This window comes from Pocillopora verrucosa, chromosome 6 (assembly GCF_036669915.1).
Source record: "Pocillopora verrucosa isolate sample1 chromosome 6, ASM3666991v2, whole genome shotgun sequence".
NCBI lineage: Eukaryota > Metazoa > Cnidaria > Anthozoa > Scleractinia > Pocilloporidae > Pocillopora > Pocillopora verrucosa.
Window position 1 is genome coordinate 12,314,462 of NC_089317.1, and position 23,473 is coordinate 12,337,934.

At 38.8% G+C, this 23,473-nt stretch overlaps 1 pseudogene; it reads right to left on the reverse strand.

Moving 5' to 3' along the window:
* Nucleotides 1-23,162, reverse strand: part of LOC131769689 (fibroblast growth factor receptor 2-like) — a 73,559-nt pseudogene extending 50,397 nt beyond the window's left edge.
* Between the last annotated feature and the right edge of the window lie 311 nt (nucleotides 23,163-23,473).

Here is a 23,473-nt window from a genome sequence, read left to right on the forward strand (position 1 = left end):
CAGCCTGTTAAACTTCGATCATTGCTCGCCTTCCAAATTTAGCAATTTAGGGAATATTGGCTGATTCAGACAATGTAATTTTCTTCCTACAAAGAGAAAGATTTTCTTCAAACTTCCCATGACAGGTAGATCACACCTATTTACATATTTCTACAAGAACAAGTTTCATTTTTTTTGTAATTAAAATTACGCTTCGGAGAGACTGTGAAATTGTTTTGAGATTTTTAAAGTCTTTCGTAGTGTCAAAGCAAATCCTGAAAAATTTTAATTTCCGGATCTACTGGGCATAATTCGCTGATTCAAACGCGGCTGTGGTAGATGATATGGAGAAAGAATGTCAAACAACGAAGATAGTCAGAGGCAAACTATAAAGTGAAGTTCGGCATTCTTATTATTGAGAATGTTCTTTCAGATGCGGCAGTCGCCAACGTTTATATAAGATGATTGAATTAAGTCAGTCAGCAATGAAATTTGACTGTTCCTACGGCTCGTGTTTCATATCTTTTGACTCATAAAGTGACATTTGATACAACGTTATTAAAAGTAAATAACTCAACTGTGAAGTGAAGTCAGTGCAAATATCAAACTACTCAGATACTCCGAAACAAAAAATAGGTAACGTCGGGTCGAAATCCAGTGAGATTCGGCATTCTATTGTTACGTACCATCACTAACTTACTAATGCCGACGACATATGTGGCTTCGTCTCCAATATGAGACGGTAGCCACAATGAAATCAATGAAATCCGAAGTTCCTTCAGTAAAAAGGAGACAAAATCACTAATTCTGATTATTTGCCTCAGCTCAGAAGGATAATGATATTTATCGTTGTTTTATATATCATTATTGCCATCATCAATTGTCAAATTAGCTAGCAACCTTGGTGGCGAGTTTACTGGTGGCGACTTGGTGGCGGCGAGACTGCCTTAGTGGCTAGCTCGCCGGTGGCAAATATTCCTGGTGGCGAGATAACTGTCTAGCACTGATAATTAGCGCCGAATTGTCTCAAAAATTTCCGCGGGCAGAGAAACTCGCGTCCTTTCTGCGTCAAAGACAAAATGGAAATTACTCAGTTACAGCTAGCTGCCTCAGAAATATTCTTCCACGCTATGTGGCTGTGGAAAGTAAACCGACTAAAGAAACTCTATTTTATCTCCAATAGCCTATAACCAAAAATCTTTGCCGTCTCCGTTCTTTTGGCTATCTTGGGGGCATAACGGCGTGGATTTCCTTTTTTGGCTTTTGTCTATCTGGACTTACCGCGTCCGCGCGGAATAAATGATAAAATGCAGGTTCTTTACAAGGAAATGACACGTGATGGGGTGAAGTTCAAGGTAGCTAAGAGTGAATTTGATAGGTACAAAACGTGAAAGCACGGAAGAATTGTTTAGAAATCGTCTAAAAGTAGCATCCTAAGTTGCATGTGAACTTTTGGTAGGATTACGTCGTTTAATTGAGAATGTTTGCTGGAATATGACATTTCCTTTGGTCAAAACTGTTTCATTGTGACAAGTAAACACGTTACTTTAACGGAAAATTCCCGTTTGAACACAAGATGTAGTTTATGGAGAACTTCGAAAGTAAAGAAACACGGCAGTAGAAGTAGAGAGTGATGTTGCAATTGAGTCTACCGTCAAGTCAGTCAAAGTTCTCGAGGTGCTATTGCATTATAAAACATGACACACATCGTAAGACAACTTATCATTTAACAACGTCACGGTAAATTGTCAGGTAAAAAGCTTAAAAGGGAGGGGGACTTAAATCACTATGAAGAATCGGAATACATTCCTATCACTGAAGAGCGGTTGTCATATTACGAAGGAAAGTGAAGAATAGGATATCAATTTTGATGAATTACATTTAAAAAAAAGGACCATTAAGTAGCCTCATTAAAGTCTCCCAACAACCTCTTGATCTCCGTTTCCCAGTAGTTTTTAAAAGTGTTACATCATACACGAATAAAGCAAACAGTTGGATGAATCAGCTCACCAGATTCCGTAACACATCCCAAAAGTTTGATGACGTGAGGATGTGGTTTTAGCTGCTTCATTGTTTCAAGTTCCGCCATCAAATCTCTCTTGTCAGATTCTGTAGCGTTACCTAGATATTAAAACCAGCTTAGAATATGAAAGGATTGTCAAGCGCGAGTAATGAGTATTAATTGAATGAACTTCGTAAAGTAAAGGACGTGTAGTAGGAAAAGTACACGCTTGCAGTGGTTTACACGCGAATGCGTGTATTTTAACTCGCTTGCCATTCAATGCACACATTTGCGTGAACTCTCTCACAAGGATGCTATCGCTGCAGGGATTTATATTCCAAAGTTGAGCGTTCAAAAATCGTTCGCTTTAACAATCTACCTACAATCTTTACTTTTGTTCTAGTAATTCGCTCCTTTTATGTGATACAATTTCAACGCAGCATGTCAAAGAACTTAAACATGACTTTCACCTTCATTTCAACAAGAGCCCGCCATTAAAATCGAAATGCTCGAAGGAACGGGAAGTAGAGAAATCTACCTACTTGCGGGAGACATTCTGTGATCATTGAATTTGTTGTTTGCGAACACAGGCAAAATGGTGCCCCTGAATGAGAAATTTTGTCACATGCTAGGCAACGATTTCTAGGAACAGATTAACTTTCTTCATTCATCGATGCACTTATGATTGTATTTCCATTTAATGTAGGAAGCGATGCTTCACAATTCTTTTTGTTTTGACCTCCAAAACTCCATTCAAAATTCGATCATTCAAATTTCGGGTTAGAGGAAAGAAAATATTTAAAGAACAGCGGAAGCGGTGCAGATTGATATTTAAGTCTTGACACACACGCTTTCAATTTTGATGAGACCCAACAAAATGCAGTGACTCCAATTTGTTTGTCACACACTTTTGTCTCAGTAATCGTATTTAATGAGTTATAAATAACTAACTTTGTATAGGTTACGCAAGGTTAGCATTTCACGCTCACACACGTGCACTTTTTAGTACACGAAAAATTTCACAGAATATAAACAATTTTTAAGATATTTAAGATCATACTTTTCAGCATTTTAATAGCCACTGTAGTTGTACCAGGCCTTCCTCGGAATTTCTCAGCTGTTCCCTTAGCAACCTGACCAAAAGCACCTTTTCCAATGATTTTTTCTACTGTCACGTGATCCCTTGGAACCTCCCAAGAGCGTGTTAATGGATGGAGAGGCGCGTAATCAGCCACTTGATGAGTGCTTTCTTCTTTGATATTGCGTTCAGTGCTTATTTCTTTGAGATCCATGTATTCTGCGCGAGGCTGGATAAATTGTGTTGCATCTGAGCGTTCGGCCTTATGATCTTTCATTGGCATTTCGTTCTGAGATGAAGGAAAAGAAAGGAACAATTTTTTTTTAACTCCTTACATAAAAACTGCTACCTATTCTGCCTTATAAGTCGGCGAATCTTCGCCTATATTTTAACGCTAAGGGTTTTTTCTAAGGTTAAGTCACCTGTTCCTTATAAAAGAATCAATAAAAAAGGGAAAAATAAAAATCAACATATAATCAGAACTTTTCTTACATCATATACTTCTTTGCTGTCTTCATATGGTCTAAAATAAAACAAAATGTGAGGGTAGTCTTTTTAGTGTTTATAACTGTTTTTTACTTGTGTTTTGTATTTGTCACAAGTGAAAAATTGTACTTTTGACATATACAAAAACTACAAATACATGATTAAAACGAATAATTGAAGATTCTGCCAACATTAAATGCTAATAAATTAAAACGTGTAAAACTCAAGGAAATTATTATTAATTTTCCAGCCAGCTGTTCTTAATGCTACTGAAACTTATTTGTCGTGTCATTCATTTTTTTGCGAGTCATAGAGCATTAGCAAGAACCTAAAAAAGGAAATCCAAATATCCTTTTTAGAATTTCAGTTATCATTGTGAGCTATAACAAATGCTTTATTCTAATTAAAGAGAGTAATCCCTCGTCTTACCGGATGGGGTCGCTTAACAAATCAATCCCAAAGGCAATGAGACTCACCTTTGCTTTGCCGCAGTTTCTATCAAAGGAAAAAATAAAAGATGAGGGCAAAGCTACGAAACAAAAAGTACATAGGAGAATTGGTTGGCACCTCAAGGAAAACCAAGAATCATTTACCTTTTTTGTGAATCCAAACCACATGGATAACGAGAATGATATTAAATAGAAGAAGAACTCCGATGATGGATCCAAGTAAGACGTGTTTACAAGAACATTCACAAATGTTCATCTCTGTTAAATAAAAATTCATAGACCTATTCATGTATACTTATTCACAAAGACAGACTCGGATTTTTTCATATTCTGCAAAATTAGTTAACGGTCAAACATAAACCTAAGATTGCTGAAGATGATGCTAAACAAGCGTAGAACTTTTCCATATTTAAATAAACCTCGGGCTGTTCATAACTGGTCTTCGGTTCGTGGAAAATTTACGTATGAAATAATTTTACTGAGCCGCATTTCTAGGCTCTTAATGTTAGTATGAAACGTGTATGTACATTTTCCGGGTTAAAAAATCTACGAGTCAATCAATATACAAGAAATAGTCAACAACATAAAAGATTTTACTGATCTTAATCAAAACATGACGATGGATTACCACAGCTGCCATGGTCATCTGATCGTTGATGTATAATTAGGATGGTTACGTATAACCTAAGGTTGCAAAACCAAAACTATTTTCGTGACAGTAAAGAATTTTCCTTACGACTCGCTACGCACCTTACCTGTTGGTTCTTCTGAGGTAATAATTGTTTTGGTGGTGCTAGAAAGTGCATCAGAAGGTATCTCATCATCATAAACTGCTTGGATTGATCCTGAGTCAACTGCAAAGTCTCTAATACCTTTGCCTCCAGGTGTAACAGCCTTGCTCAGAACTGACAAAACTTTGCTTATCTCTTCATTTTGATTGAATTCCAATGAGAGATAGACAGTTATGCTGCCGCACCTGGGGATAACAGGGGAGCCAAGGCTTAACATGCAGAGAAATCTTTCAATTGGTCTAGTAGCATCAAGGAAACGGCAACAAATTGTTTAATTCGTATGCGAGCTGTAATTATTGACGACCTGATGAGTGCTTCTAATTTCTTTTTGCAAGCTGTATAAAGGCTTTGAATGACCCAAGACAGCTAATAGTATACAGCGTTTTCCCCAGGTTCATAAAAACGTTCTAAACAGGAACATCTGAAATCAGATGCTCTTTGCAGGATGGCGGGAATTCAATATGCAAAATGACGAAGCCTGGTTCAACAATGATCCACCCAGTACAAGCTGCTGTAAATGACTCTCTTATAGCCTTCTGGGACGAATAACAAAGTTACAGAAGTATAATATAACAAGCAAACATCATACTTGTACTTTGTAGCTTCTACTGCTTCCAACGACGGAAACACTAATTTAAGAACTTCACCTACCTATTTAGGGATTAAGATAAAAATTCTATCGATTAATAAGCTCTAACAACGCAAGTCACTTAGAGGTACAAAGGATACCCGGCCTTTGGTTATGATAATTACATATCAGGCAAACCTAAGTAAGTAAAAAAATTGTTTTAGTAAAGACGCACTCAAAAAATAACTTAAACATCTAGTTATTATTTTTGTTTGACAACAACCAAAAGACAATAGCAATCTCTGTTATAAAATAACAATAACATGCTCTACAACTTCGTGAACATGCATGCCTGCATGATCTTGTAAATGATTAAAAAGAGTGAACTATGCGTATTTGTCCATGTTCTTCAATGGAAAAGTGGATGATTTGAAAGTTTCCAAACGGAAAAGTTTTCACCTGAATGGGCCGAAAAGATTGTGTTACCTCCGGGAAGCGAGTGAAGAAAGCGGCCATTGGCCAATTAGTTCAGCAGATAAGTAAGCTATGAAATAAATCTAATTCTGTTTTAACTTATGTAAAATAGACATTCTATGGCCGTAGCTAAATAGAGGAGGTACGTTTTTTTAAGCATTTACGGCGTGTGAAGTTAAGCAATGCAAAGAAAAATTGTCGCAGTCAATTTATGGTTTGCAATTTTTTTGTTAGCTCTTGATCTAAACTAGATGATTTTGTTCACAATCAATTTATTCCACAGTCGACCCATTGGTATTGCCTGTGGGTCGTGGTAAATCGTGGTTGTTGTTAATCGTGGTTGTTGTAAATCGCCCTCATTTCTTTTACTTACTTTGGACTGTAGTTGCTTAAGGGTTTCTTGAAGATTATCGCTGCAATCTCTGTTAGTGACGGTTAACTTTACGAGGAATTTATCGTCAGATACAACTTTAGGAAGAAAAAAATTCAAAAATTAACATGCGTAACATCTACAGACACCTACGCGCGTATGTGAATTACTTACTTTCAATTATTCGTTTATTTCATAGTCTCTATAACATTATCAAAACGAAACGCAAGACGCATTTCAAAATCGCTACGTTTCATAACATTGGATCAAATCTACTAACTAAGGCGAAACCATTTGAAAACCATGTTTAATTCATTTTCGACTTTGCAGCGATACCAACCAGGGCTGGACTCTTTTACTTGAAAAATCACTTTACTGGGATTATCTTCAGAATTCCAATTCATGTCGACATCGTCCTTTGTCCAGGTAACTGTTGGTGTTGGGTAACCGTCTTTATAACAAGAAAAGCTGACCTCTTCTCCAGGTTTCTTCCTAAATGTCTGATTTCCTGGGTTTGTGATCACCGCTGGATGTTTGATTTAAAAATCAAACAAAACAGAAAATCAATGTTTTTCATTAAGTGTTACAGGCATACTCACCAAGTAAAAATCCAATAGCAACGAACAGTGCGACGCATGTTATAGTGCTGAATTGTGGCAGAATTGAGGCAGTTCGGCCAGAAAACTACATGTATGTTACTAAAACTAAGTTTTACTTTACCGGAGTAAGTAAACGTTCTCGCGGCAAATGCCTTTTCGTACCCAACGCAAAACTGATCTAAAGTGGAATTCAGCCATTGTAACTTATCTATAGAAACGTTTGAAGTGACCAATTTCACAATAACTTTGCTCTGGTGATATGGGATCTACAGATTTGAAATCTTCAAATATAGAATCCACTCCCTTGCTTTAAGGATTATTTTTTAACCATGTGGTAAATTTTAAATTTTGGAAAAGATACAGTGATGGGACTGAGTTAAGTTCAGATCGGTCGACGAATTAACAGAAAAGAGGAAAAAGGTGTCTCATGTCTCTATTAAGAATAAAAGCACAGACATAATTGGAAGACACATTCACGGCGTTTCAGAGGTATTTGCAGTAGGTAAGTTAACGCGGAGTTTCCACTTTCTTTCTTTTTCGCGTTCATCTCCCGTGTCAAACTCGAAAAGAGAAGGAAAAAACATTTCATGCAATGTGTTAAAAGATAAAAGATAGCTAGAATACAAAGGTTTCGAATGGCTACCCAGTTACTTGATTAAAAGCTAAGTGACGAATAAGAAGTTTAAGGCGTTAGCTATTTCAAACTCGCCGGTTACCGTCTCACAGTCAACTTGGGAAGACAGGAGAGGTGATTTATCAGAATTCTTGCTTGGGAAAAGATTCTTAAGCAGTATTCCAGAACCACTTTGGATTATCTGTGACATGTTTTAGGGTAACACGCCTTCTCAAATACATCACATGGATGAGTAAATACGCTTTTCCAAGCAAGCTAATTCTCATTAACATCTTATCAAAAATAATTTCATTATGAATAACCAGAAGCACTCGTAACTCAGCAGTTATGAGCCAATTTTCGTGGCTTTACAAGACAGTATTATTACATGCACTAGAAAACATCTAATCAGATGCGAAACATCTCACCATTACCAAAAGAATGAACACTAAAAAGGCAGGGTCAATTTTCTCCACCAAGGAAAATTAGCCTGCAGGGCAGGCGTAAATTAGCAACCGAGTGCTCAATATTTTCTTAGCCAAAATTATGACCGCCATCTTTGATTTGAACACGCCGGGCTGGCGCGTGCCGTGAAGTGGAACTTTGTCGCCCGCTGTTGTTTGAGATTGTACAGCGGAAATGCGAATAAAAGTACATAGCAGTTTTCAAAATGGCGGCTGAAAATAGCATTTTGAATGCTATTGTGGCTCTTCGTCCTTTACGTGATGAAGTCGATAATTTCATTTTGTTTGAAGAAGAAGTAAAAACAGCTCTCACTTCAATTTTTGAAAAAAACCGTGTGGGCCAAAGCTCTTTGAAACGAGCTAAAATGTCACAAATTCCAGCGACAGCACTCCTGGAAGGAGAAGTGAAGATGTGGCTTGATATTGAAAATAAAAATCTTCCCAAAACATTAATACTGGACAAATTTATCTCACCTTTTCTTGGGCTCGCTGGACTTTTTTGTACTCTGCCGATAACTTGCGATTTTCATCAACAGCTTTCTCCCTTGCAACCTTGCGAGCTTTCATGAATTGAGCCAAGTTAAAGCGCGTGTTCTTTGTGTGCGGCATCCTAGAAATTAACTCATAAAAAACTAAGGAAAGAAGGCAAAATTAGGAAAACAAAAATCATAGAGCTTTTGTCAAGGCTTTGAAGTTTCGGTTCGTAGCACAAATTCTCGGATAAGTAGAGAAACTTAAAAAACTATCCTAGCCAAAAATACGATAGAAACGACAAATAAACCTTACCTTTTCTTTTACTATTTCCTCTACTATCTCTTGCTAAGCGAACATCGAAGAAACCATGGCATATTTAGTATCAAAATGACGGGAAAACTGTGTACTTTCAGCACATTCGAGTTTTGGCGCCTTCGGACTAACTCCAGGACCGCTCGGAGGCAGTTTTCAACAGGCGTTAACTCAGTTCCAGGCTTCTCTAAAAACCACACGGTCACAAACGCCATATTTGTGGACGCTGATTGTTCCGCTTCAGAGCGCTCACCAGCCCGGCGTGGAATGGCAGCCGTAGACAGGGAACAGAAAGAAATTGGTACCAAAGGCAGTGAAATTTCCCCGTCCTCTTCCCTCAACGCCGCCTCTATCTCCAAATCAAACATGACCGGTTTATTAAACGATCGTAAGCTTCTTAATGTTCACACGCCCTATTAAGACGCCTGCATTGCAGGCTAAGGAACATTATTTCCTGAACGAAAGCATTAGCAGAGGATTCTAGCACTGTATCACTGTAATCGTAATTGTATGAATTAGTCGATTGCGTGACAACGCGCCCACTAATCGCGCTCTGCTTCGCGGTCTATGGAAACATAGAAACTCCCAAAAAGATACCGATTTTACTTTATCAAACACTTACAGTGCACTGTCACTGCTAGTGCTCCTTGCCTTCCATTACCATAAATATTGAACGGAATGCAACTGTAGTTCACCATTCTTGCTCTTTCATTAACTGAAGTTATAATCACTGCATCGTTGTTTACACCATTGATATACTAATTACCATTGTAGAATCGATACTTTGCAGGTGGGTTGGCCTGTGCACTGCAGGTGATACTGAACGTTTCATTCACGACAACGACGTTATTAGTCAGATTAGTTGTCACAATGGTGTTTACTGGGTGGTAGTTTACGATGAATTTAAAAGAAAAACACTCCTCTGATTCAGCTAAGGTAAGTTTTATACCCTTGAAGACTATTGTCTACTTAAAAAATAAACAGCTTACTTTTTTCCTTGAATCTGGCATATCGGTGTATTATAATACATCTTACCTTAATTTGTAAATTCTGACAAAGAGCAAACTTTTGTGAAAAGTAGCTGAAGTTTTTTTTTCAGATATTTCAGACACATTTACAGAAGTTAAATTAACAAATAAGCCTTTCATTGTTTTTATAGCCTTTATAAATGGTCGATCAGAATATTTCGATAAAGTTCTAGTTTGGCGCTGGTGTTAAAAAAATATAGTTGGTGAGGGTATCATCCCATCACTAAAAAATGTAGTAATTATATTATTCAGATGTATTTTTTATTTTTTATTTTTTATTTTTTTCTGGAAGATGGATATTACGCTAAATAATTGAATAATTGGGTAAAGTTGCCAGCTGAGAGATTTTGTAACCCTGTGTAACCTCAGGAGTACAGGAAAACAGTTCAAAATTAACTTACTCTGCACAAAAAACATAGACGATCCTGCTATCAGGGCTTCTAACACCATTACTGGCAGTGCACTCGTAGCCTCCTTCATCTTGTTTACCGTTGATGATGAGAGGGAAGGACACAGCTTTGTTGTCAGAAACTCTTGTCCAGGTGATATTTGGCGTTGGATTACCATCAGCCACACATGTTGGATTTAATGTGTCACTTTCATTCAGGGTCTGATTACCAGAGGTGTAGTTCATCTTTGCTGCATCTGTCATGTAATCATTCTAACAAAATTAGTTCGTCGAAACTTTTACAATCTGAGAACAAAGTTTTTACCGAACTAAATAAACAACTTAACCTAACCAGCCAACAGAAGCCATGTTGTGCTCATGCTTGTTGTCATTTAAATGTGTTGTTAATTTCCTAACATGGTTGCCATCGACCCCAACTTTCAAATTTTCGTTTCTTGTTCGTCATCCAAGCAAAAGGCACCGACATACGAGAACACAAGTTCATTTCTGTGAACGAATCCGTCGCTTTCAGCATGTTTCGTGGGTTGGCTAAACGCTCACTTTTCCAAATTTGCTGCGGCGTTTGATTTGCTTTATCGATATTCACTAATGCTTCTCCATACTCGACAAAGCAGAACATCATATGCAATGTGTTAAAAGAAAAAAGATAGCTAAAATACAAGGGTTTCGAATGACCACTCAGTTACTTCATTAAAAGCTAAGTGACGGAAAAGTAGTTTAAGGCGTTGGCTATTTTAAACTCGCCAGTTATCGTCTCACGATTGGAGAGATGATTTATAATAATTCTTGCTTGGGAAAAGTTTTTAAGGCAGTATTCCAGAGCCGCTTTGGATTATCTATGTTCCTTGTTTTAGGGTAACACGTCTTTTTAAATACAATGAACTGATGAGTAAGTATGCTTTCCAAGCAAGCCAAGTCTCAATAACACTTTTTTAAAAATTCGTCTCCAAGGGTATGTACCAGATCGTCTTAAAGCAATCTGGGGTTGTAATTTTACGGCACTGTATCAGCTTTGGAGCTATTGTGTAATGAATGAATAGAAAAAGAGCGAGCGAAGGGGAAGTGGTGCTGGTAATCCTTACAACTTTAGATTCTTTGGTAAGTTGCGAAAGACTCCTGATTATGTTCCTGAAAAGGTCGACTTTCAGTCCCTTTTTAACAGACGCATCCTCTGAGATAAAATTTTACATCAATTATCGCTCCTTCAAATACAATGTTGTCCAAAATACCCCGAGGAATTTAAAGAACTCCATTAGTGACATGTCGCGAACTTGGAATCTGCATAATTTTAGTTTCATTAGCTTCATGTAGGTCTTTTGTGTTTATTCGTTTATATAGCTTATTTATCTATTTTGTTTTTTCATTCTTATACTTGTTGCATATTTAGGAGTTAAATTATTAAAACCTTCAGGGCTAGTAATTTAAACTAGGTCTAACCCAAGCCGCCGTTTTACGCAAGTGGGCATCAAGGATTTAATGTCCTTTCAAAATTAGCTTTCGGCCCTCTTGACACTGTTCATTAAAATAAATCTTCAAATAACAGGTTTGGATAAATTGAAGATGGCTTAGAACACGGTTCAGTTAAACAACGACTAAACTTTGTTTCATAGCCGGCCCTAAGTCTTCAATGGTAAAACGTTGTCTCTACTTCATACCAACTTAATAACCTGGTTCTATAGCTAAAGTACTTCGTCCATGTTATGTTAATTAACTTTAAACCCTACAGGAGTTACTTAACCCAGAACTGCCAAGGAACTATTAAAAGCGGAGCGCACTGCGCGCGCAGTGTAGCCCCATAATTATACAAAATAATAGTAACCTATCAAGCCGAAAAATTTGGACTTGACATCACAGGAGCGTCCGTACATAGTGATAATTTTAGCATACACGGCTAACTGCATTGCAGGCACAATCTTGGCCACTACGTAATGGAAGGGCGAAGGAGAAGGTAATGCGCAGGCACGATTGCGTGCGTAACTAGGATACCCCGTTAGTGTGCGCCAGGAGACACCGGCAGATCACAATGAAGTGGGCATACACAAGTGCCGGGCTTTAGTGCAGCGTGCGGCGAGCACACAGTTAGGCATTACACGAGGGGTTCACGTGGGCTAGTAGATGTGAGGACGCGTAAGTAAATAATTTGCAACAAGCGTTTTGCGCGAGAAATCAAATTGGTGAGGTTGTAGTTGAACAGTAACTCACAGTATTTTGCAATTTTTAATCAACTCGCAAAGTAACAATACCGGTAGAGCTAAAGCTTTGTCAACCGCAAGAAATTGTTATAATTCAAGATCGTGGAGAGAGGGTTTTGAGTGAAAACGGCTGGAAAGAGAGACAGAGCGGCCAAAAAAAGCAAGAAATAAAAGGCGTCAATCGAATCGAGAAAAAACGCGTAGAAAGGACGCTAAAGTACGTAGAAAACGGCGAGAGGAACGCAAAAGAGAACAAGATAAGGCATATATAAAAAAAACGAATATCTAACGAAGAGCAACGGGAGAAGGAAATACAAAGAGCTCTAGAATACAAACCGAAAAAAGTTCATCAACAAAGAGAAGCGAACCAGAAAGGTTCCGAGAAAGAAGAGGAGGTAATTCGTGTCTCATCTGGGATTTCTCTCACGCTAAGGCCCAGAAAAATTAAAACCTTTTTGCCTAATCTTCGTTTGATACTAGCTTCAGTTTATAATTCAAACCACGTTTCGGTTAAACAGTAACTTATGTATTCATCGCTTTAAAACCCTCGTGCCGGCTCATCGCTCGAATAACATTTCAAAGTGTTCGTATTCTTAAAATTATTTCTTGTCTTACCTTTTGGAATGTTTGATACAGTCGCGGTGTTTAGGGAAAATAAGTTAACTTACGGATTATGTCTTCCCTGGAAAGTTTTAAAATGATAGCAAACGGCGTGAGAAAGTTTCTATCATTCTCTCTTCAGTTAGCTATCGCATGGTTTAAATTATTCATTTTAAAAAAATCGTGCTTTGTCGAAGATTTGTTGTTATACTCTAAGAACGAATCGATAGCCTTTCCCAAAGTTAAAATATAATGAGACTGAGTCAGCGATGTTCATGTTAACGTTAAGTCTGACGCGGTAATTTGATTTTGAAAATACTGTCACTTGAGAACCCGTCAAACATTTAAGGATTAAGTTACCGAGCGTAGATGTGTGGTGCAAACAAACTCACCGGTAAAATGGTGATAATCCTACGACGGGAGGAGTGAATTTCATCGTTTGATTATAGTACTTTTCAGCGCTATGTTATCATGCTTTCGACTCGATTCGTTCGAACTTCAAGAAATGGTTTTTCTCACAGAACATGGAGCCACTTTCTCTTCGCTCAACATCTCGAAGCGTACCTAATGCTCGGGTTATGATGAACATGCTTGCGATACGATATATTTTTCCTAGCGCTGGAAACTGGAGAATCAATCTCTGAAATTAATAATCATCACATTTTGCAAGAAGCGTCCGAGCTGTGATCGTGTAATTAAACGGGCTCCTGGCAATATAAGCTCGCAAGCACACTGGTAAGCACATGGTCGGCGTAAATAATTGTTGCTTACAGTTGTCGTCGTTCGAGTTTTTGAGAGTCTGTTTCTTTAACCTTCCTGGATATTTTCTGTTGAATTCATTGAGGTACAGTCTTGGAATTTCATAAGTGATTATGAACGATAAATCCGTATCGGCACCATCATTTTGGGAGTTCTGTTAACACATCAGTTTACAATTGGGGAACCATTTCTGTAACCGGCTTGGATATTTTCTTTTGTATTACTGGAGTCACACTCTCAGAATTTTAATCCGTAATTAAGAACGATAAATCCCTTTATGTAGGATAATTGAAGCAAATTTTAAACTTTCCATACGATTTAAATTGATTTTAAATCTAATTGACTCCCGATAAATTGCCCTGGTATACCGTGTTGATTATTTTATTATTTTGTGGCCCCAAAAGCCCGGCTTGTGGATCTGGAGGTACTGAACTTGACATATTTGATATATGAGGCATCCTTCAAGGAGGAAGGTTAGAATAAAATTTCGTTTACGACCGTATTTGCACCCGGTTCACATAATATTATGTAGATAATTGCTTAAAATTTACCTATTGTGGCTGTATTCAGAAGCATAGAGAAGATAAAACAGAAGTGTTGCAGAGCTCTCTTTCCAGAATGAATTCAGGTGAGAACATCAGTAAACTAGTTGATTTCATATGCCTCTCATGCATCTTTAATTTTATTGCCCTGGCTTTTTTCACAGAGCCTCTTATATATCTCTGTGTGCTAGCTAATGATTAAATCTCAGTGAATACATATGCTACATCTTAATAGTTTTTTTAAATTCCATCTCTAAGTTTTTGGCATTTTTTATTTAAAAATTCATAAATGACATTCTCTTTTCATCCATGTAAAAAGATATTACACATTTTTTTAACTAAAATTTGAACCATGAAGTCAACTTAATTTCAATTAGTTTGAAACTTCATTGTACATAAGAACACTTTCCTCAGGTATGTTACATTTATTTGTTGGCTTTCTGGTGCATATGACTACCATACGTGTCTTACCCCTTTAACTCTCAAGATTTCATTAGTAATTCTCCTTACTGTCTACCATACAATTTATATGATGTCAGGTTGGAGAATTTGGAATTTGGATCAACCATTAATTCCCTGATTGATTTTTTCCGTATTCTCATTACTTGTCTGCTTGATATCGTACTGATAGTGAAGGGATAAATTCTGTCTAGGTCACTACTGGAACTTAAAATGGGAGATTTCGTTATGTTGTAATGATTAAAATTTTATTTTCTTTCAAATGTTACAAAAAAATGTGATGAGAATCTAATGTTATGAAACTATGGAAAAAAATGTTGCTGGTAGCTTATATCTGTAATGTTTAAATGTTCATGGGAAATGCTTTTCTTTGAAAGCGAGGATACAGAAGTTTTCAAAGCTGATAGAAATAAGCTGTTTGCAAGTAATGAAAAGATACATAATGCTTGACATGCTTCACTCAAACATGTCAGTTGTGTGTACTACCATTGTAGAAGCAGGTGAGTCAATAAGATGACTTCATTTGTTTGGAATTATGAGATTATATAATTTTTCTGTGTGAGTTGCCATATTGTAACATGTGATATTTTCATTCAGATTGCATTTAATACTCTTTCTCCAGCTTTCATTAATGCATGGTGTTTCTTACCAATGTTCATACTTAAACTAAACATTGATATCTGGAAATGGTCACAAGATATGTGAGTTTTAAAGGGTGGGAATATGAAAAAGCAAGGATCCTCCTTTAATTAGAATTAAAATTAATGGGCGCCTCCTGTTTTAATCCATGTTTTTACTTTTACTTTTACCCCTGTAATGTTTAGGGCACATAGATGAAGAGAACATTTTTTGTATTTTGATGCATGAAAGTTAAATTAATTGGCATCCACATAATGCAAAAAGCAAGAATATAAATGCCTTAGCTTGATAGAATAAAAAATAATAAAATAAGAGAGTTGTGCAGATCATATCTTACTTTTTATCCTCCTTTAGATATTTATCCAAATAACATAGTCACTATCAGTCTCAATCGCTCTCAATTTCCACGGAGCTTGTGGAAAGATGATAACCTCATTATTTCTTTAAATGAAGAAAGGAAAGCCTGCCCTCTGACCACAGATAGTTCTTGTGGGCATCATCTGTACAAACCAAATCAGTCAAATGACTGAAAACTTTTTATATATCACTAAATTTATTGTAGCGTTTCATGTTAACATGTTGCAACAACTTCCAACTTCCATTAAATTCAATTAATGGAAAACATGAGGAAATACCATCTACAACTTTTTAACCTATTTAATAAAGCCAATAACAACATCAAATTAACTTTTAAACTAAAGAGAAAACCTGATGATGTTTGGAATTGATTTCTGTGATGTGGAAATGAAATCAAGGGTATTATCTCGCGTTTTTTCTTGAAGACATCCACATTATATGCAGTTACACCAGAAATTACCGAATTATAAACAGGAAATATCAGAAAAAGACGTCGTGTACTTCCAGCCAGAGGAAAATCATGAAACAATAGCCGAAAGCGAAAAATTTTAAAAAGATTACAGGTTATGACACGAGTTTAATTTAATTTCAACAGAAGAGGTTGAAACGTCAGGGTAAAACGGTGAGGCAAGTAGTCATACCCGGAAACTTCAAGAGAAGATACAAAAGAAGCTCATACGATTCTGGCGTGTTGTTTTACTGACACAATGTGCTCACGTGTATACACTCCAATCGACTAGTGATGTCTTAATGCAAAGTTGTTTACCGTCGTTTCTTTAATTTTGGCCCATTTTCCCAAACCGAAATCATAAGTCACGCTCAATAGAATATAATTTCAACTGATGCTGTTATCATACACTTCATCTGAAGAAGATAGCATTCCCTATCTCTAAACATTTGCAAAATCATCAGGAACAACGGCGAAGGTTGCTGTTTGAAGATAGGCTGACTAGCATGCGTATTTTGAGAACATCGTCCCTAGGTTCCAGACCTCGTCTAGTCTCTTATCCCCTTGAAGAAGCTCTTCCACAGCCTGTGCGGATGAGTTTTATTACAGTTTTTATTTAGTGTAATGAAGGGCTGGAAAATAAACTAACAAGAGCTCCACTTTTGGGCTTGGCTATATCTATATATTATTCGTTTTCGTTCAAAACCGCCTGTGTTGTAGTTTTCTTGTCAGTCACAGTTTAGTCGTTGTGTATTGAAGGTCTTTTCTTAAAGTGGAGTAATTTCGCGTTTGAAGAACACAACAGTTGGCAACGAGGATGACGGATACACTGGAAGGATCAGCTCAGCCTAGTATCGTAGTACAGCCATCGCATTTAGGGTGCATGAAATAGTTTAGGCAGGGCAGCGATTGGAAACATTATGCGAAGCGACTTGAAATGGTCTTCGAAATTAACAGTGTGCCGACAGATAAGCGTGTACCGAACATGCTTACCCTAATGGGTAGTAAAATGTATGCTTTGCTGAGTATCCGGAGAAGCTAGTACCGAAACCAAGGGAGGAGAAAGTAAGACAAGGTGGAAGAAGAGGGAAAGGAAACCCAGCGGATTCCATAGTTTTGAAGAAACGGTGACAATGGCCGAACCAGTGTATAAAACAGCCTGGCTTATGTTTACCGTAAAGAACTGATCGTCCCAGTACTGATTGTTGGAAAGTCAGTGGACTCGGAGCTGGATACTGGTGCCTCTGTGACGATCATTCCGAACCATGTTTGGGCTGGTGTATTGGCAACGAAGTCTTTGCAGCAAATTGACGTGAAACTGAAGAGTTATTCAAGGAATGAAATTCCAGTTCTTAGGAGGCCAAGTTCCAGTTTTCGTATGGTTATCAACAAGCCTGTCTCCCAGTTATTGCCACTGCCGGTAATGGTCCAGCGCTTATGGGACAAAATTGGTTGTCCGTTCATAGACTTGATTGGAAGCAGATAAAAGAGATTTCCTCGGAACCGTGCGACAAAGTGGAAAATCTGGTTTCTAAGTATGCATCTCTGTTTGATAGAGGCCTGGGCTTAATCGAGGGAGTGACTGCTCATCTCAAGCTCAAGGAAAATGCCACCCTGCGGTTCTTTAAGCCTAGACCAGTACCCTTTGCCTTGAAAGAGAAGATTGCAGAGGAGCTTTAGAGGTTGGAAAGAATCGGTGTACTGGAGAAGGTAGAATTCTCTGATTGGGGTACGCCTATCGTGCCAGTGCTAAAGCTGGATGGCACCTTGAGGATTTGTGTAGATTGTAAGGTCACTGTTAATCCTGCTTCGGATGTGCTTGAGTACCCCATGCCTATGGCTGAAGAGTTATTTACGCAGCTAAATGGCAGTACGAGTTTCTCCAAACTAGACTTGTCCACGGCATATCAACTAGTGTTGTTGGATGAAGAATCCAGGCAGTATGCCACGATTAACACTCGTCTAGGACTTTTCCGTTATACGCGCATACCGTTTGGAATGGCAGCAATTCCAGCTATTTTTCAGCAAACAATGGACTCTATATTGAGTGGCTTTAGTGGGGTTGGTGGTATCCTGGATTACTAAATCGTAACTGGTCCAAACGACAAACAGCATCTTCGCAACCTGGAAACAGCATGCGTATGAAATGGAAAGAGCCAAAGTGCGTGTTTATGAAGCCTTCAGCGGAGTATTTTGCGTTCATGGTGGGTCGGCATGGAATTCATCCTTCTCCGCGCAAGGTAAAAGCCATCCAAGAAGTTCCAGAGCCGCAGAATGCAACACAACTGAAATTTTCTTGGGGCTGGTGAATTATTATCGTAAATGCATTCCCAATATGTCAATCCTTGTCCACCCGTTGAATCACTTGTTTATGTTCGATGCACCCTGGACTGAGGCTTGCCAAGTAGCCTTCAAAAAGTGAAAGAACTGCTCCGTAACTCGCCTTTGGTGGCCCACTATGACCCGAAAAAACCAGCTCGGATGGCTGTCGACGCCTCATCATATGGTTTGGGAGCAGTCTTGTCATATGTTTCTGATGACGGTGAGGAAAAACAAATCGCGTATACATCCCGCAGTCTCTCAGCAAGTGAGCAAAATTACTCTATGATCGAGACAGAACCTCTGGCAATTGTGTTTTGCATTAAGAAATTCCATCAGTACTTGTTTGGAAGTGGTTTTTCATTGCTTTCGGATCACGGACCTCTTACTTTATTGCTTGGTCCTAAATGTAGTATTCCTAAGCTGGCCACGTGCCGCCCGCAACGTTGGGCTAAGCAGTTGTCAGCTTATCAGTGTGATATTGAATAGCGGGCTTCGAAGGATCACGGCAACGCTAATACACTGTCTCAATTGCCACGAAAGACCGTGGAACAGCCAAAATGATTGGAGCATCCAAGCTGATCAAGATAACCGCATTAAAATGGAACGAGCACCAATCACAGTGTCTCAAATCCACCAGGCCACACGAGGGGATCCAGTTCTCTCTCATGCGATGTACTGTACGGCTGGCCAGCGGAAAATTGCATTTCAGACGAGTTGAAGACATTGCAGTAAACAAGACGAGTTTATGTTTGAAGATGGCTACATCCCTCGCGGTAACAGAGCAGTGATCCCTGCAAAATATCAGGCTGTTGTTTTATCGGAGTTACATTCGAATCATCTCGGAATGATCAGCATGAGGTCCCTAGCCAGACTGCATGTATGGTGGCCTAGCCTAGATCACGGTGTTGTGCAAACGGTGCAAGATTGCCATCTCTGCCGAGAAAATAGCTGTAAGACTCCTCAGAAAGTCAGCAATCCTTGGATTTGTCCCACACGACCTTGGCAGAGAATACATGTCGACTTCGCAGGTCCGTTAAATGGTCAGATGTTCCTGCTTGTAGTGGATGCAAAATCAAAGTGGATTGGGGTATTCCCAATGTCCTCAACCACTGCATCAATGACCATTCTAGCCCTACGTTTCCTGTTTGCCACTCATGGTCTACCTGAGGTCATAGTTTCAGATAACAGCCCACAGTTCGTTGCTCAGGAAATGAAAGACTTTTTGAGGTAAAATGGAATTCGCCATGGCTTATCCTCGCCTTACCATCCAACCTTAAATAGTAAAGTTTAATGAGCCGTAAGAACTATGAAAACCATGAAAGATGAGCCTAGGAACCTAGCAGATAAATTAGCACGTTGCCTCCTCAGTTATCGAATAACTTCTCATACTGTTACGGGATGCATTCCTGCTGAACTCCTGATTGGTCGTAGAATTCGCACCCGGTTGGACATTTGCATCTAGATTTGTTGGCTAGAATGTCGGAGAAAACTAAGCTCGGAAGCCATACCACACGACGTAACTTTTTACCTGGTGACCCACTCATGGTTAGAGATTATCGGGATCGTGAGCGACCGTGGATCAAAGGAGTCATCCAAGATCGCTTGGGGCCTGTTACGTTTCGAGTTATAGTGGATCAGCTGTAATCGTTAGCTGGTTCAAAGTTCGCAGATACCGAACCTATGGCTGAGGTTTCTCGTGATGATGCTTATCCAGAAATAGTGCCTTCGCTTCCACCCGAGAAACCGCAGATGGAATCATCAGACTTGCAGGCATATTCCGCCAAGTCCTCGCGGTTCGCAAAATCTGGTACCAGTCTTCGCATTAGAGGAGCTCGATTTGTATGTTGTGCTACTGTCGCAGATGCCTAAAGTGTCCAGAACAGAAGAACCCACAAAGTTCCAAAGCGTTATCCAACCAGAGTTCGTAATTGTTAATTGAAGAAATGTAATTAGTGCGTTGTAAACGAACTGAAAGGACGAACCGATGTACGTTTTGGACAATACAGGACTCATAACTGCAATTTTGATTGGTGTGGGAGAAAGTGTTAAGTTAATTAACTTTCAACCTCGCAGGAGTTACGTAACCCAGAACTGTCAAGGAATCTATTAACATTCGTTTTCGTTTAAAACCGCGAGTCAGTCAGTTACGTTTTAGTCGTGTATTAAAGGTCTTTTCTTAAAGTGGAGTCGTTTCGCGTTTGAAGAACACAACGGCCCAGAGCGCCTTAAAGGTGATCTGAATAGTGGTGGAGCCTCAAAAGAAACGTAGCAGCTCTACCATGAGAAGGCCTCGACAAACAGAAAGTGTTAGCCAGTTTCGTTTCGCTTGCAATCTCCCAACACATCGAAGAGTGTATTAATTGTGATGGCCGTGAATGTTTTACAAGCCCTTTTAAGAAGCCTAGGAATGAGATTTATGCCGGTCATGTGCTTGCCACAATACGTCAACATTTACCCCTTTGTTCAACTGTATGTACATCTACCAATAAAATACCACACGGTTACTTTTTTGGTTTCTCTCAATAATCTTACTCTGGCGCCAGGTGAGCCTGAACCCATCTACATGACGGTAGGGAGACTACAGAGGCCACAAAGCAACTTGCATCTCACGACCAAACCAAATTGTTACTGCCTCTTGACATGCTCTTAGAGCAACGGAAAACACGTCCCATGGGGAGGGCAATACTGAAACACTCTACCTGTCCACCGTTCTGAACGGGTCCGTCGTTCAGTGGTCAGACTAGATCTTTGAAGGGGTAAATGTTGTATGCCGTAATTAAAATGCTCTGTGGAATTAAAATGCTTCGTGCACAGAACTATATTAGTGACATGCCGTGAACTTGGAATCTGCATAAGTTTAAAGAGGTTCGTCTATGTCTTGTGTGTAGCTGTGGGATAGAGGAGTCTCTTTCCATAGAAAAGCACAAAATCTTTAGCGAATCTTGACTGTTATCTGAACCAACCTGTAACTTGACTTAATAATAAAAGGTTTTACTACCCGCGCCATTTCTATCCTTTTCTCTCCTATAAACAGCCAGCATCAGCGGAATCCTCACCGATGTCCTTCGTGAGCTAAGTCTACGTTTAAGTAATACTATAAAAAACTGTAACATAATTCGGTTTTATCAGCTGAGTTGATGATGTGAAATGGCCACAGTAAAGAGATTCTAAAGTTGACATTTCGAGTAATAGCATTTTGTCAGAGCGAATCGAAACATCATTATCAAGTCGTCTTTATGATCCTGAGCGGGATCATAAATGATTTCGAGAACTGATGAGAAACCGCTGCCAAATTGGAACCAAAAAAACAACCAGAGAATTGGTTCACCAAAACAAATCTTTGAACTGAGAAGACATCAAAAAGGGGAAAAGTATTCAACGTCAAATAGTAATGCACAGTCTATAACTATTTTACCTACATACTTACAGTTCACTATGATGCTGGTTGTAGCTGTAGCAGGTGTCCCCACTCCATTATTAGCTATGCACTGATACTGGATTCTGCCGTTTACTGTCCTAGGTCTGGTTACATTCACAACATTGAGCAGCGAGGTATTAGATAGAAAGTCAGAACTGCCAACCTTAGTCCATTTTATGCCGGGTTTTGGTTGGCCAGACGCAGTACATGTCAAATTAAAGTTTCTCCCTTCGACGACAGTTTTTACTTCCGGTAAAACTGTTACGTTTGGAGCATCTGATAAAAGATAAACGTCCCGTTGAATACCAGTAAAACTATGATTTCATATGAGAAATTATGATAATCATACTGCTTATAACCATATCAAAATGACTATGAAATAGAAAAGAAGTAGAAAAGCACTACATTGACAATTTTAATGCTATGAATGACCAGAAGCACATCAAATTTAAGCACTCGCAAGTCAACAGTTATGAGCCAATTTTCACGGCTTTACAGGACAGTACTATTAAATGCATTGGAAAACATCTAATAAGATGTGACACATCTCACTATTGCCATCAGAATGGACACCAAAAAGGCAGGATCAGTTTTCTCTACCAAAGAAAAATTAACCTGCAAAGCAGCCGAGTGAAATTTCCTCATCCCCTTCCCTCTATCTCCAAATCAAACGTGGCCGGTTGATTAAACGATCGTAAGCTTTTCAACGTTAACTCGCCCTAATAAGACGCCTGCATTGCAGGCTAAGAAAAATTAATTCCTTAAAAAAAGTATCAGCAAAGGATTTTAGCACCTTGTGTCATAAAATAACAATGCTACACCATTTTCTTTACGCAAAGAGGTATCGAAGTAAACTTACCAACGGCTGCGACACCGACACTAGCATTCTTTCCCGCGCCAACTTTGTTTGTAGGAACACACGCGTAGGAACCATCAGACATCACTAAAACTTGGAATATCCCTGAGCCGCTGGTCTTGATGAGGCGACCATTGAAATACAAATGGAATTCAACTCTAGGGCTTCCATCAGTTTGGCAAGTTAAACTAAGGAGACTTTTACGAAGTACTGTGGTGTTACTGGGAACTGAAATAAGTTTTGTACCAGTAGGAGCATCTTAGAGTTCGAAAATCGTTTTGGTGAACATCACATTCAGAAATAAAGGGTCGCCGTTTACGGTGTCTGTGCTTAAAATAGCACTTGTTAAAAAAAAACACTGTTAAATACTTTGAACGGGAGAATAAATTTTCGACTTTTCGACTTACCTGACCCGTGAAACATTACCAGCAGAAGAAAGAGTAAGAAAATTTCATAATCACGGAAAGGCATCATCTTATCAGACTTTTGCTGATGCTTCAATGAAGAAGGTTGCGACAAAATCCTGCGGAAGTTACTTTGAAGGGATAGACGAGAAGGTCCTTCTTAATTTTGAGACTGGGACCAAATGTCACGCTCATCCTCGTGAAATGGCGGATGGTGCAATATATGAAGGAAAACTCGATTTATGATTAACACTTGAGAAATCTGCGTGACTTGTAAAAAATTTCCTCGCGTAGAATTGATCCCTTCAGAGTAAACTATGCGTGAAATTTGTAATGTGTCGAATGAGAACGATATCGATGGCGCCGATATTTATCATGCGC